Consider the following 14,768-nt stretch of genomic DNA (forward strand, 5'->3'; position numbering starts at 1 on the left):
GAGAATTCCCCATGAAGAGATGGGCTTGCCCAAAACCTGTCAGTTCTGTCAGATTTTTACTGCCTCCTTTTTTTTTTTTGCAAAAGTGGTCCTTGAAAACCAAAACTGAAATGCCACCTGTTCAGTCTGCTGTTTATGACTAGGTAACTTTCCCCCTGTACACATCACTATGTACTGATCTGAGACAAGCTTATGTGCTTTAGGTCCTATGGGAGAAAAGCGCTTTACAAATGTTTTGTTGTTGTTGTCCAATCGAAAGTATTCTGAAAAACAGATCATGTGTGGCAAAAAAACGTAAGGAGTTGCTCCACTTCCACATGATGATTTTTTTTTTCTTTTGCTATGTTTGTAACCTACACTCCTTATTAATGCTGATTGTGTTGGTCCTTTATAAAAATTAAAAATAGCAATCTTTCCGGGGCGCATGCGCGGCTCGGACCAAGATGGCCGCTAACTGAAGGAGCTCCGCTCTCGCCCGGATTAAATCCCCGCAATCCGCAACATTGAGCGCACAATCCGCCGGGGATCTACAGCCGCAGTCCCCCGGGAGGATGAGGAGGGGACAGGCTCCTAAAAGGGAGCAGCCGAAAGCCCAAACGACGCGCCTAGACCGCTTCTTCCAAGACGCAAGGAAGAACCAAGATGGCGCTGGACGACAGGGCAACGCCCAGAAAGCGCCGGCCTCTCGCAGCTCCACACCGCTCAGCAAGGCACAGGAGCAGAAGGACATGGAGGAGGTGCAGACCCCATCGAACTCACCACAACCCACAGTGAGTAATCTGCAGTCCCAACAGCCTAAGGGGGGAAACACTGCAAAAGGGGCAAGCTCTCTCTCTCCCACCTCGAGTCAAGCCTCTTCACAGCAGCTATATCAGCCACAACTCACTGCCGCTATGTTAGAACAGGCCCTAGAAAAACACGGGGCCTCACTTCTAACTACCATAAACTCTATGCTCCATGTTGCTGTCACTGAATTGAAAACAGAAATGACAGGCATTGGAGAGCGCACTGATGCCTTAGAAAAGAAACTAGATGAGATGGTGCAACGTTACAACCTGCTTGCTGATGAACATGAGCAAACCCAAGCTGATGTTAAATCGCTTCGCCTAGCTCAGGAGGATCACGAAAATAGGGACAGAAGGCAGAATCTCAGGATCAGAGGGGTCCCTAACACAGTTCAGGCATCTGACATCCGTCCTTACTTACTGGACTTATTTAATTTTCTGATACCAGATAAGCCCCCTGACACTTGGCGAATGGACAGGGCCCACAGAGCACTGGGGTCACCCTTACGAAACTCACAGCTACCAAAGGACATAGTTCTGCGTATGCACTATTATGGAATCTAAAGAGCTGATCATTAATGCAACTCGGAACCTACAGTCAGTGAACTTTCAAGGGGACTCACTTGCAATATACAACGACCTGTCTCCCATAACATTAGCAAAGAGACGTAATCTACGACATGTCACTCAAGCTCTCAGAGAGGCAGGCCTTATGTACAAATGGGGCTTCCCTTTTAAGTTAATAGTGGTAAAAGCAGGACGTACCTGTGTCTTGCAAGATATTGATGACGCGACCCCCTTTTTAAAGTCTTTGGGCCTACAAGCACCAACACCTCAATCTCCTCATGGAGACGCAACTACATCTGAGCTAGCAGCCTCACCTAAACCGCCACGAGCTAGACCTGCGACTGAATGGACCTCTGTACCTCAGAAGAGATCCTCTCGTTCGGGAAGTCAGAATTCTTCCCCCTTATGGAGCAGCTCACCCAGAGAAGATAGACCTCCCTGACGGACATCCTAAGATTAAAAGCAATCCGGGTGGGAACAGCTCCTCACCACCTGTGACCCTTGGTTCACGGTATGGTACCCCCACTAAGGAGGTCACCCCGCTACCCAGCCTTGTTTCTGGGAGGGAACTTTACTTTTTCTTTAACAATTTTGTTTCTGTTGCATGACTTTTTGGGCCTCTCCATGACTTGGCATGATGGTCGTAGACCTCAGTCATGGACTCTGGTTTCCCGGATGGTTCTTTGGCTCCTGTTTGGTTTCTTTGTTGTTATGTTGGACATTGTTAATCCTTTTCTTTTCAACAGGTCAAAATCTGGACTTCACGCTACCCCCTTATATGGTGTTTATAGCTATTATCTCTGCCCCCCTAACTCCCCTTATAGATGGTTCGTATAATATCTATTAATGTAAGGGGCCTCAACACTCCGCGCAAGCGACATTTATTGTTTCGAGAAGCTAAACGACTTAAAGCAGATATTCTCCTGGTTCAGGAGACACATTTTAAAGCTTCCAGTCATCCGTCCCTGTCATCTCAGCTATATCCTCAGGTGTTTTATGCTTCAGCATCCACTAAAAGGGTGGGAGTGGCCATACTAATCCACCGTAATGCCCCGATCCAGATTCTTAACTCTGTTCTTGATCCTCAGGGTCACTTTATCCTACTACAAGCTAGAATTCAAGGGACGGAGGTGATCTTGGGAAATCTATACGCCCCTAATCAAAATCAAATCGCATTTATACGTAAAGCTTTCTCTAAAGCAGAAATTATGCCGAAATTGCCTTGGTTGATGGGGGGGGGACTATAATTTAATCATGTCCCCTAAAGTAGATAGGTCCTCGCTCCCATCGGACATGGCTCAGCGTAAAATAGACTCAGTCTCCCGATCTTTCCGCCAACTTGTCCGTGAATTCCACCTCATAGACTTATGGCGTATGACCCACCCCACTGAACGAGGGTATACTTTTTATTTTTCCCCCCACTCGGTATACACAAGAATTGACTATTTCCTAGGGAGCAGATCCCTTTTGCCCCTTTTGGGACTGGTGGATGTACAAACGATGACTTGGACGGATCACTCTTCAATCATTTTTCAAGTATCACCTAATCCGAAGTATATTAAGCAATCAACGTGGCGTTTGAACAAATTTCTGCTGAATGACCAATCGTTTATTCAAAACATGAGGGATAAGCTTGTGGGGTTCTTTGAATTGAATGAAGGTTCTGTATCTGAGTTTTCTACTTTATGGGAAGCGCATAAAGCCTTCATTAGAGGGCATATGATCTCTGAGGCAGCTTGGCGCAAACGACAGCGGACTAGACTACTCCGAGTCCGAGAGGCCTTAGCTGACTTAAGCAGAGCGGAGAATCTCCATCAGCTTCAACCCTCTCGGAGACACTATTCTGATCTCCTTGTGGCCAAAGAAAAAGTATATGGCCTACAAATAGCTCAAGTAGAGAAATCTTTAACTTGGCTAAAACAACTTTATTATGACAAAGGGAATAAACCCCATACTCTTCTAGCTAGGAAGCTCAGACAACAGCAAAGCATGCAAATGGTGCATTCGCTGCGACTACCTGACGGCACTCAGACCACTGACCCCTTGAAAATCTCAGAAATTTTTACACAGTATTATAAGCAGTTGTATCACGTACCGCAACCCCTATCCCAGGAACAATCTGCTAAAATTACAGATTTCCTCTCGACATTATCTCTCCCTACATTATCAGAGGAACAATTGAAATTATTGAATGACCCAATAACACTAGAAGAAATCTTAGAGGACTTAAAATCTTTACCCAACAAAAAGTCCCCGGGCCCGGACGGCTTTCCATATATTTACTACAAAAAATTTTCTTCGGTTTTGTCCCCTCGCCTGGTGGTTTTGACTAACTTCTTTTTACAGGGAAAACCTCTTCCAGATTCCCTTCAGAGCTCATTTATTACAGTTATACCCAAGGAGGGTAAGGATCCCCAGCAGCCTCAGAGTTATCGACCTATTGCCTTATTAAACTCTGATCTGAAAATATTTACTAAGATTTGGTATTGGTATTTTGGGATCAGGTCGGATTTGTGAAGGATCGTCAGGCGGGGGACAACCCCCGGAGAACTATTGATCTAGTTGAGCTGATGGGACGCGGTCGGGAGCCTTCTCTGCTCCTAAGTTTGGATGCGGAGAAGGCCTTCGACCGCCTCTCCTGGCCCTTTTTGTTCAAAACACTGGAAATATTTGGTTTTAGAGGTCCATTTCTTACAGCAATACGCTCCCTATACCTAAGCCCTAGAGCGACCTTGAAACTCCCATATGCGCCCCCAAACTCCTTTTTGATTAGGAATGGTACACGGCAGGGGTGTCCCCTTTCACCGTTGTTGTTTGCATTAAGCATAGAGCCTCTAGCTCTGGCCATAAGAGCTAACCCGGATATACGAGTCGAAGTTGGAGAGGCAGAATATAAACTGTCACTGTTCGCAGATGATGTCCTGCTTACTTTGACCCAGCCACATATTTCCCTCCCGAACCCCTTAAAAGTTTTATCTCAATTTGAGAAAATATCGGGCTTTAAAATTAATACAGATAAAACCGAGGCTTTGCCTTTGAATATTCCACAGGAGTCGGTGTCACTACTTAAATTAAACTTCCCTTGTAAATGGCAATCTACAAGCATTAAATACCTAGGAGTCCATATCACCTCGTCTTATAATAAATTATTTGATCTTAACTACATTCCCCTTATCAAAAAAACTAAAGGCGGATCTTTTAAAATGGCTACCTTATCCTATCTTTTGGATGGGAAGAATCTACGCTTTAAAGATGAACTCCTTACCAAAAATTCTTTATTTCAGACCCTACCAGTACGGGTCCCTTTAAAAATACTTAATGCCATACAAACTGATTTCCTTCGATTTATATGGGGGCATAAAAAGCATAGAGTATCCCGCAGGGTTATGATGGCAGACAGGGAGAGGGGGGGGCTCTGGGTCCCTGATCTGAAAGCATATTACTTAGCTTCTCATTATAGGCAAGTGGTGGAGTGGGCCAAACGCCCCCCACATGCAAGGTGGGTAGCTCTAGAGAAAGCAGCCTTATATCCTCATTCGCTTCTAACTCTTATCTGGGGACATCCGTCGGTAGTAAAACCCTCCATCTTGATGATTTTATCATCAATAAAATTCACAGTAAAACTTTGGAGAACTCACATGTCCAAGTCAAACTGGATATCTAAACCTTCTTTACTCACCCCTATCTTAGGGTCCCCAGCCTTCACTAGATCTCTTTCTACTCCATTTCAACGATACTGGGGAAATCTGGGACTGGAATATCTACTAGACCTGTGTCCCCCTCCCCTTCAACGGTTTCTATCATTCCAGGCCCTCCAGGAACGCTATATGGTTACAGGAGATAGATTATTTGATTACCTACAATTTCGACATTACGCTTTGAGCCTTTCCAGCACACTTAATTTCCCCCCTCTAACATTTTTTGAATCTTTGACTAGGAGCTCAGATAGGCAAAAGGGATTAATAGCATCTTTATATAAAGCTTGGACTCTAACTCCTGTGGAATCTTTCGAACCTCATCCTTATATGGCTAAGTGGGAGAGTGTTCTCCCGGGCTCTATGAACATGGATAAATGGCAAAAGGTTTGGGACAACGCACGCCGGACATCTATATGCATAGTGGTAAAAGAAAATATATATAAATTACTCTTCAGATGGTACCGCACTCCTGAAATTCTTCATGGCATTTTTCCATCGGCGTCTGACCGGTGTTGGAGGAGATGCGGGCACAAGGGCTCGTTGGAACATATATTTTGATATTGTCCCAAAATCCAGAATTATTGGTCCTCAGTTCACAAATTAGTCAATCAAACCATTCGGAAAGAAATTCCATATGACCCATGGATATTACTACTGGGTCTTCCCATCCCGAACACCAAGACCCCCACTCAGAAAATGGCTAATATTGTCCTGGTTGCTGCCAGATTGTCAATTGCGGCCCTCTGGAAATCTGCGTCTCCTCCAACCCTGGATAGAGTCCGATCTAAAATCGAATTCCTTAGGAATATGGATTACTTAACAGCAGTTAAAAACAACACGGTGCCGGCTTTTGAAAAAATATGGGATTTCTGGGACATAAATGTGACTATGGCTGAGGCGCTTTCTGATTAACAAAAGAATAGGAATGTGTTCTTCATTGGGTTTGGTTTTGAGGGGAGAGGGGGAGGATGGAGGGGGTCCCGGGACTTCAGATATGACCTGCTTATCTTTACAATGATTCCAACAATATTTATGTTGTTAGACTGTTCTATTTTAGTGTCAAAAGGTACTACTTTTTGCAGATATCTTTTTGTTGTCCATCGGTTTTAAAATTCTGTAAAATTTCATTGAGGACTTCAACTGCTATATATTTTCGTTTGTCAGTGTATTACAATACATACTTCATTTCTCTATTATTGTTTTGGGATGTAATGCATTTTCCTCAATAAAAAATTTTAAGTACCAAAAAAAAAAAAAAAATAGCAATCTTTCCAAGGCATTGCATTCAGGCGTGAGAGAAAAGGTGGGTTTTGGACTCACAGCTGCATCTACTGTAGTTTAAGTGGCCAATGCCAGGCTTTTCATTCTGCTTCACAAGATATCTGCCCTCAGGGACATAAAGATCTTACATTTGTGTGAGCAAATCAATACCACTCAGTTAAAACTTCTTATCTCCTAATTAAAAAAACAACAAAAAACAGTCTGTTGTGAATGTTCATTTTCTATAGGACAGACTGACGGGCTGTCATTCTAGCTGAGCTTTGCACCAGCATCTCAGATTCTGGCACTTGAAGCCTTGTTTGTTTCCACCAGGAAGAATAAATGTGCTGCACAGCTAGGTGGGGTGCTGGCCTATTTATTGTACTCCTCTCACCAGAGGTAAATGTATGTAAATAAGCCCTTGCCCTTCCTACAATACAGTGAGTGCATTCTGGCTTTATAAATTCTAGGAAACCTAGCTGGTAGTAAAACAATAAAATTGTTATCCTGCCACCTAGTGGCCATTGAGCAGTTTGCATTATCATGTAGCTGAAGTGCTGAAAATAAAGGAAAGTCTTTGTGTGGGTAATAATGTGCACCACACCCCATCTTCCATGCTTTGTCCACTCCTGCCTTTGTTTTCCATAACTGTTTTTCTTTGCTTTTTCCATATGTGCACTAAAAATAAATACAGTATAAGGCTCTCTGCTCACTGTCAAGCCCGGGGTGCATTTACAGTAGGTTAAATGTGTTTAAAGCGATATGGGCAGGATTTCTGTTGACAGCTGTCTGATTAGCTAGTATAAAGTGCAGCAAACACATAGTTTTAGGAATTAACAGACGTAAGTTAGTGATTCTAGGCACTGTGAATCATGTGGTAGTGATGTGGTAATCATTTTGTATTAAAGTGGACATGACCTCCTGCACAGGACAGAAGGATGTATTTAAAGAATTTAGCTCATCTAATTCTCCTCTCATTTGTGTCTAATCACAAGTTGTAATTTGATCTCTCCCCTGTCACCTGACTGCCACGGCAGATAAGCTCATTTGAAAAGCACAGGACGTTAACAATATGTCTGCTTCCATGGACGTAGAAACAGTGCACACCTATTGCAGGATTTGTATCAGCTGTAAACATTTTTTCTCTTTAAAGGTTATTATGCTGCTGTGTATCAGTTCAGGTCCTCTTTAACCCAATGCACTTTGTTGATTTTGCTAACATAGCTTCCTCTGTATGAAAACCTTGACTCTGCATCTGTATAAAATGCATGGTCATTGATTGTGCCTTGATGCCAAGCATACAGCTGCATGCGGTAGGCCTGAGGCTATGTCTGGCATTTTGGTGAGCAGGAAGTAGTAATCCAGATATGGGCATGTGGTAAACAGTCATCTAGCAGAGGATTGCAAATGATGCACGTTATTGCTGTTGGTTAATTGTTTACCCTTTATCCATGTTGCTGAACAACTGACTGTGATGTTAAATTAAAGGATTCCTGAGGTGACATGATGAGATAGACATGTGTATGTACAGTGCCAAGCATACAAATAACTAGGCTGTTCCTTTATTTTATTTTTTTCTGCCTGAAAGGGTTAAACCTTTAGCTCTGCAAGTGACCGCTTCTTCATAGTCGAGACAATGTCAGATTGTAGCATAACACTCACTAAAAATAAATTACAGCCACATAACATTTTCCTGGAAGAGAATAACTTGCTTTCATGCACAAATAAAGTGTTCTGTGTGAGCAGTAAAGAGTGTGAAAAGAAGTTGGAAATACGGCTCATTGGAGTTTGAGGCGCTAGCTCTACTATGGCTCATTGGAGTCTGAGGTGCTAGGCTGTACTACGGTTCATTGGAGTTTTGTTTATTTAGAACAGTAAAATTATATGTCTTAACCTCACCATTGAGTTTTTCTCCAAGAGAAGTTAAAGCGGATCCGAGATGAAAAACTAACTATTTCAAGTAACTTGTCTATATATCTTATCTAAAGTTTAGATAGTTTACACAGCATATCTAGCTGCAAATCGCTTCAAACTTTTATGATTTGTGATACTATGAGAGCAGCCATGTTCTGTTTGTCACAATGTCACAGGCTGAAGGCTGGAGATACTCTCGGCTTGCCTGTGTGTAAATTCAGTCCCCTCTCCTCCTCCCCTCTGCCTCTGAAATCAATGGCTAGTAACCTCCTCCTCCTGCCCAGACTGAGCTCCCATAAGCCCTTGCTACAGTGCCAAGGCACAAAAGGAGCTGTGGACGAGGCTTGTTTAGTTTATAGGGAATTAGAGTATTAAAACAAAAACAAAAAAGTATTTGGCTTGAGGAATGCCCTATAAACCATATGAAAGGAACACAATTATGCAATGAGTAAAAGTTTATCTCGGATCTACTTTAAATTTACCTTTACCTCCACTATTTTTAAACTGTTTTTCATAATTTTATTTCACTTTGGCGTCTCTGAACCATGTACTGAGCAGTAATAGTAATTCTGGAAACTTGTCAGTTGTCCGTGTGGCGTTCAGAACTGTAAACCTTGCATACATGCTACAGTAGTATCTAGTGTGTGTACAGGCATCCACTGAAGTCTCAGCCGTGTCACTCACAGGATCATGTTTAAACCTGGCAGGCGACTCAAACAGTTTAAAAATTGTATGTGTGTACATTCTGTAACCTGTGTTTATTTTGTGTGCCAATGCAGTGCAAATGCTATGCTGATTTAAACCCTAAAGCCTACTAAAGATAGGAAACTGTAACCAGTGGGACACCGACTACACTTATGCTAGGTACACACGATACAATTTTCTGGTACATTTACCTGTCAGATCGATTTTTTTCCGACATGGCCGATCTGATTTTTGATGATTTTCTGATCGATTTCTAAAAAAGTGATCGGCAAACCGATCAAAATTTATATTGGACATGTTGGAAAAAATCGATCTGACCGGTAAATCTGCCAGAAAATTATATTGTGTGTACCTAGCATTAGTTATGCGTATTAACAGCACAGTATGCAAAGTAAATACTGAATGCCTATATTTGAACTGGACTGAATGGATTCCTTTTTTTGGGGGGAGTGGGGGGGGAGTAATACATTATAGTAGCCATTGATACCCAGGTCACTCTGTATTATGGTCTATTTCCACTAGCATGGTGCAATCCACATGTTTTCCTGTATGCACATATCCCCATTTTTTCCCGCGAACGTTAACGCAGAAATCCTTGTACTGCTATTAGTCATTGTATGGGAAACGAACGTGTGCTGCAGAAATCGGCAGTGTGCAATCCATATTTTTTCTGCATCGCAACGCAACTGCAAATTAACGTTCAATGGAAATAACACCAATGACATGCATTGGTTTGAGTTTCAATGCAAATAATTTCATTGCGAATTCGCACTTAGTGGAAATGGGCCCTAAATGTAGCAGTTCATTGCAGGAATGTTTCACTCTACAACTACAGCATTATAAGTCCATTTGACTTTATCATCCCCTTTACTTGCATATGACCCTGCATATGGCATGCATCCTGTTGGCCCACTCTGCAGCAGTCCTATGATTTACATTTTGTGTTGTTGGGTGGTGACAAGGGGCGGCGCACCGCAAACACACAGGTCAGGTGTAAAACTAGTCTCAAGACTTTTGGAAAAAGACATTTTCCAGCATAACAGAGGACAGCCCGAACATCTAAAAGTTTGAGAAAGACAAAATAAAACATACGTACAGCATCCAGATTTCAGGTGTGCTTTTTTTACAGCACAAGGTAGAAATCTGGTCTGAACTGACAATTAGAGATGGCCCGAACGGTTCGCCGCCGAACAGTTCCAGGCGAACTTCCGGGGATTCGCGATCGCGGAGAACCTCAAACGTTACCGGAAGTTCGATTCGCCCCCATAGTGCACTATTAGGGTCAACTTAAACCCTCTACATCACAGTCAGCAGGCACATTGTAGCCAATCAGGCTACACTCTCTCCTGGAGCCACTCCTCCCCCCCCCCCCTTTATAAAAGGCAGGCATCGCCGGCCATTGTACTCGCTCGTGTGCCTGCAGTGATTAGAAAAGGGACAGCTGCTGCAGACTCTCTCAAAGGGAAAGATTAGTTAGGCTCTTGTAGGCTTCTTAGCTTGCTCCTTGCTGATTCTTTTTGCTAAAATAGCACCCCACAACAGCTCTTTTGAGAGCTAATCTTGTTCTTGTGATCTCTTTTTTTTTTTTCTCCTGTGTGTCCCACTGACACTTGTTGCATAGACAGCCTTGATAATTCATACTATGTGTGCCACTGCCAGGCCCAGCACATTCAGTGACTTGTGTGTGTGACAGGTGCACATTACCCATCACGGCATATACCTACCTGTTGTTCACTGTGCACCCACCCACCTACGTGAGCGCACACAGTGTCACTGTGCCTGTCCGCTACCTGTCTGTGTGTGACAGGTGCACATTGTAATACCCATTACTGCATATACCTACCTACCTGTTGTTCACAGTGCATACCTTTTACTTGAATGGATGGCAGACTTACCCTCCATAACAGATTCTCGTTACAGGTAGTACAGTCTATCAGTGTCATCTACAGCAGGGCCTCGACAGTCCTCTTCTTGGTCACTACCTCGGGACATGCATGCCATGCCTGCTGCCTTCCTTGGATGTGTGGTAGTGGTAGCCGTTTCTTAGGCTCCCACTCCGGACCGGAATTGAACCTGGATTCCCTGGCCATTACCAGTGGTCACTCACAATGGCAGACTTGCCCTCCACAAAAGATTCTCGTTGCAGGTACTGAACAGTCAGCAGAACAAGTATTTAAAAAAATAGATGTAAGCTTTAACAATGGTAGAGAAAGAACCATTGAAAGTTGATAAGGCAGTCAGACATTACCTGACATCACTGAGTGAGGAAGAGCAATCTCGCCATGGTGCGCACCAGTCCAGCATGGCCGTCACTATGCAATCCGCTGTTTGCGGTGCGTTACACAGTGCGTTTGGTGTGTCAGTGTGAAGCAGTACTCTAATTACACTCCCTGATTGATGTATACATATGCAAGATGTTTTAAAGCACTTTAGGCCTACAATTTACCATTCAATGTGATTTCTGCCCTTAAAACGCTGCTTTGCGTCAAATCCAGATTTTTCCCTGGGACTTTTGGCATCTATCCCACTCCGCCATGCCCCCCTCCAGGTGTTAGACCCCTTGAAACATATTTTCCATCAGTTTTGTTCCCAGCATAAGTGTTTCTATTTTTCAAAGGTCGCCTCCCCATTGAAGTCTATTGCGGTTCACGGAAGTTCACGCGAACCGAACTTTTGGCGGAAGTTTGCGAAACGAAAATCGGAGGTTCGGGCCATCTCTACTGACAATCTGGCATAAGGTTGTGAAGTCTCACTGCTAATCCGATTAATATAGGTATGGAGTGCGCTGTTTATAATTCTGGATCGCTATTAACCTAAAGGGGCGTATGTCCCTTTAAATCCACATATATAAGTTCAGCAGGTTTAGCGCTCAACAGCAGAACAGTCCCATCAACACATTAGACTAATTTGTTGATGGGACTGTTCTGCTGTTGAGCGAAAAGTCTCACCTCACTGCTACCCTAGACAAGAGATTGTCCATTCTTGGGGGCTGGCTGGCTTTCCTGTCACAGATCAGTCCCTCAAAGCAAACTAAAGACATGGAAATCCTGCTTCACTCCCTTCACTGTAGGCATAAGCATACATGCTCAGGCAACTGGAGCATTCATGTTTATGGATAAGGCTTCTGGATAAGCCCCTTCATTATAGTCCTATCATGCCACTGTCTCACCATCTGTTGGGTGCTTGTGGGCTGGCATACAACGACAACTGCGCCTGAGCCTGTTCATTTGCATGAAATGCCATTATGTATACATTACTTTTCCAGTGACTTAATGTTACACAAAAGTCCTACAGAAGAAGCATCTTGTACATGCAGTATATACAGTGTGCCTGAGCTGTCCTGTCCAATGTATCTGACTTGTATGCATGCAGTCCTGTTATGCACCAGCTCACCTTTTTTGTTGAAGTTTCTTTATAGTATTCTTATTTCTTTCTAACTACAGTGAAACCTTGGTTTGGGAGCATAATTAGTTCCAGTAATATGCTTGTAATCCAAAGCACTCTTATATCAAAGCAAATTTCCCCATACGAATTAATGTTAATTCAAGTAAATCATTCCACAATCCAAAAACCGTTATAATAAAGTAGTATAAAATAAAAATGTAAACAAGACTTTCACTATAACTATCAGAATCATTGCAATCTGTTGGCTCGCCCCAACTTTTTTATTTTTTGTGTGACTTTAACAAGGAACTTATCCAAGGACAGTTACTTTTGTGGAATTCATGGAAATATGACTTTGCACAGTCTCTACACTCAGATTAAGCACAATTAAGTACAATCCTGCAGCGCCAAAGGGAGAAAAACTGTCAGCTCAGTTGTGATGACGTGACCCATATATACTTTTTTGCTTGTATATCAAGACGTTGCTTCTCAAATTTTTCCTTGTATTGCAAAGCGCTCTTAAAGGAGTTATCAGGCTATTTTTATCAACATAAGCTCTACTTACCGGGGGCATCCTCCAGCCCTAAGCTCCCAGCATGTCCCTCGCCGCAGCGCTACACGCAGCCGTTCACCGCAGCTCCATCCCGGTCCCTGGCGATGACGTCAGGCCGACCTCCAGGTTGGCCTTTACTGCGCCTACACGAGCGGCGCTGTCAATCACCGCCACGTGGACCGGAGCAGACTGCGCAGGCGCAAGACGAGGGACATGCTGAGAGCTTGGGGCTGGAGGAAGCCCCCGGTAAGAAGTGCTTATTTTGATAATAGCCTGATAACTCCTTTAAAGGATACCCAAAGTGACATGTGACCTGATGAGATAAACATGTGTATATACAGTGCCTAGCACACAAATAACTAGGCTGTGTTCCTTTTTTTTCTTTCTCTGTCTGAAAGAGTTAAATCTCAGGTATGTAAGTGGCTGACTCAATCCTGAGTCAGGCAGGAAGTGACTACAGTGTGACCCTCGCTGATAAGAAATTCCAACTATAAAACACTTTCCTAGCAGAAAATGGCTTCTGAGAGCAAGACAGAGATAAAAAGTGGATTTTCTTATCAGTGAGGGTCACACTGTAGTCACTTCCTGTCTGAGTCAGGACTGAGTCAGCCATATTACATACCTGATATTTAACTCTTTCAGGCAGAGAAAGAAAAACAGGAACACAGCATAGATATTTGTGTGCTAGGCACTGTACATACACATGTTTATCTCATCATGTCACATGTCACTTCGGGTAGCCTTTAAAACAAGTTGCTCTCAATCCAAGGTTTTACGGTATCTAGTTCCTCAGCACATCCTTCCATACTAATTTCTTGCTTCTTATTTTCAGCCTCAGTCTAGCCATATTACTGTGCATTATGCTGCCAAAGAACTGGCGAACACCTCATGTCTCTGACAGGCATAATGCTACCGAATCAGACTGTAGAACAAGTATTCATTCAGCAGTATAGTTTAGTTTATTTCTCTAATTGCCCATGTTTGACCATATTCATATGTGTATCAGCATCGTTCAAAGGACAAGCTGGTGTCAGAAAGGCGAGCAGGTTACTAATTGGCTACTGTGTGCAGAGGTCACGGATTGTCCACTGTGTGCAGAGGTCACGGATTGTTCACTGTGAGCAGAGATCACCATTTGGCTAATGTGAGCAGAGGTCATCGATTGGCTAATGTGAACAGAGGTCCTTGATTGGCTAATGTGAGAAGAGGTCATCGATTGGCTAATGTAAACAGAGGTCCTCGATTGGCTAGTGTGAGAAGAGGTCTGTGGTGATAGATTGGGGTGCTGATAATGTTAAGGATAATAACAGAACATATTTCTGTCTACTGGGTAAAACCTCAGATGTGTATTGTGCTTGGGAGTAATTGGTCACCTGGCAGGAGTAAACTGAAGGCTAATGTGAGTCTGCATGTAAATGTACATTACCTCAGCCCTCATTGTCCAGCAGGGGAAACTGTGTCTACTGCTAATTAGCTGCCAATTGAGGAAGAATAGGCTGGTCAGCATGACTTGAACTCTGGAGTCAGCCATTGTCCCATTATACAAAGCAAGCCTACCAGAGTCTTGGGGACAGGGGAAGCTGACACCTGAAGGTTTGAAATTTACATGACAGCCGGCTGGAAGGGGTTGGAAATCTCTGCAGACTTTAAAGAGAACCAGAGATGAAGCACCCTCGTGAATTTTATCTTAAAAATCAATGAGAACATGACAGTAAACACCTACCATGCTTTTAGTTTTGTTCTTCTCTGCCTAATTACTGTGCTATCAGCTGTGATAAGAAGCCACCGACTGAGTAGTCTAAAATTGACCTGGAATCAGATTAGCTGAGTCCGTCTGCTGTGTGAAGTCATTTCAAGCCCTCCCCCTCCTGAGTCAGCCTTCCTGCTTTGCATACACAGCAT

At 43.3% G+C, this 14,768-nt stretch overlaps 3 protein-coding genes across 4 annotated transcripts in view; all 3 read left to right on the top strand.

Moving 5' to 3' along the window:
- Nucleotides 1-14,768, top strand: part of DIP2B (disco interacting protein 2 homolog B) — a 354,733-nt gene that overhangs the window by 156,042 nt on the left and 183,923 nt on the right. The gene's annotated exons all lie outside the window — the stretch shown is intronic.
- The window catches only part of ATF1 (activating transcription factor 1), a 355,624-nt gene that overhangs the window by 87,467 nt on the left and 253,389 nt on the right, over nucleotides 1-14,768 (top strand). The gene's annotated exons all lie outside the window — the stretch shown is intronic.
- The window catches only part of LOC137545757 (uncharacterized), a 9,832-nt gene continuing 9,820 nt past the window's right edge, over nucleotides 14,757-14,768 (top strand). The window contains exon 1 of the mRNA XM_068267348.1: nucleotides 14,757-14,768. This exon is cut by the window's right edge and continues 77 nt beyond it. The gene's annotated coding sequence lies outside the window, so the exon portion shown is untranslated.

Source organism: Hyperolius riggenbachi, chromosome 2 (genome assembly GCF_040937935.1).
Source record: "Hyperolius riggenbachi isolate aHypRig1 chromosome 2, aHypRig1.pri, whole genome shotgun sequence".
NCBI lineage: Eukaryota > Metazoa > Chordata > Amphibia > Anura > Hyperoliidae > Hyperolius > Hyperolius riggenbachi.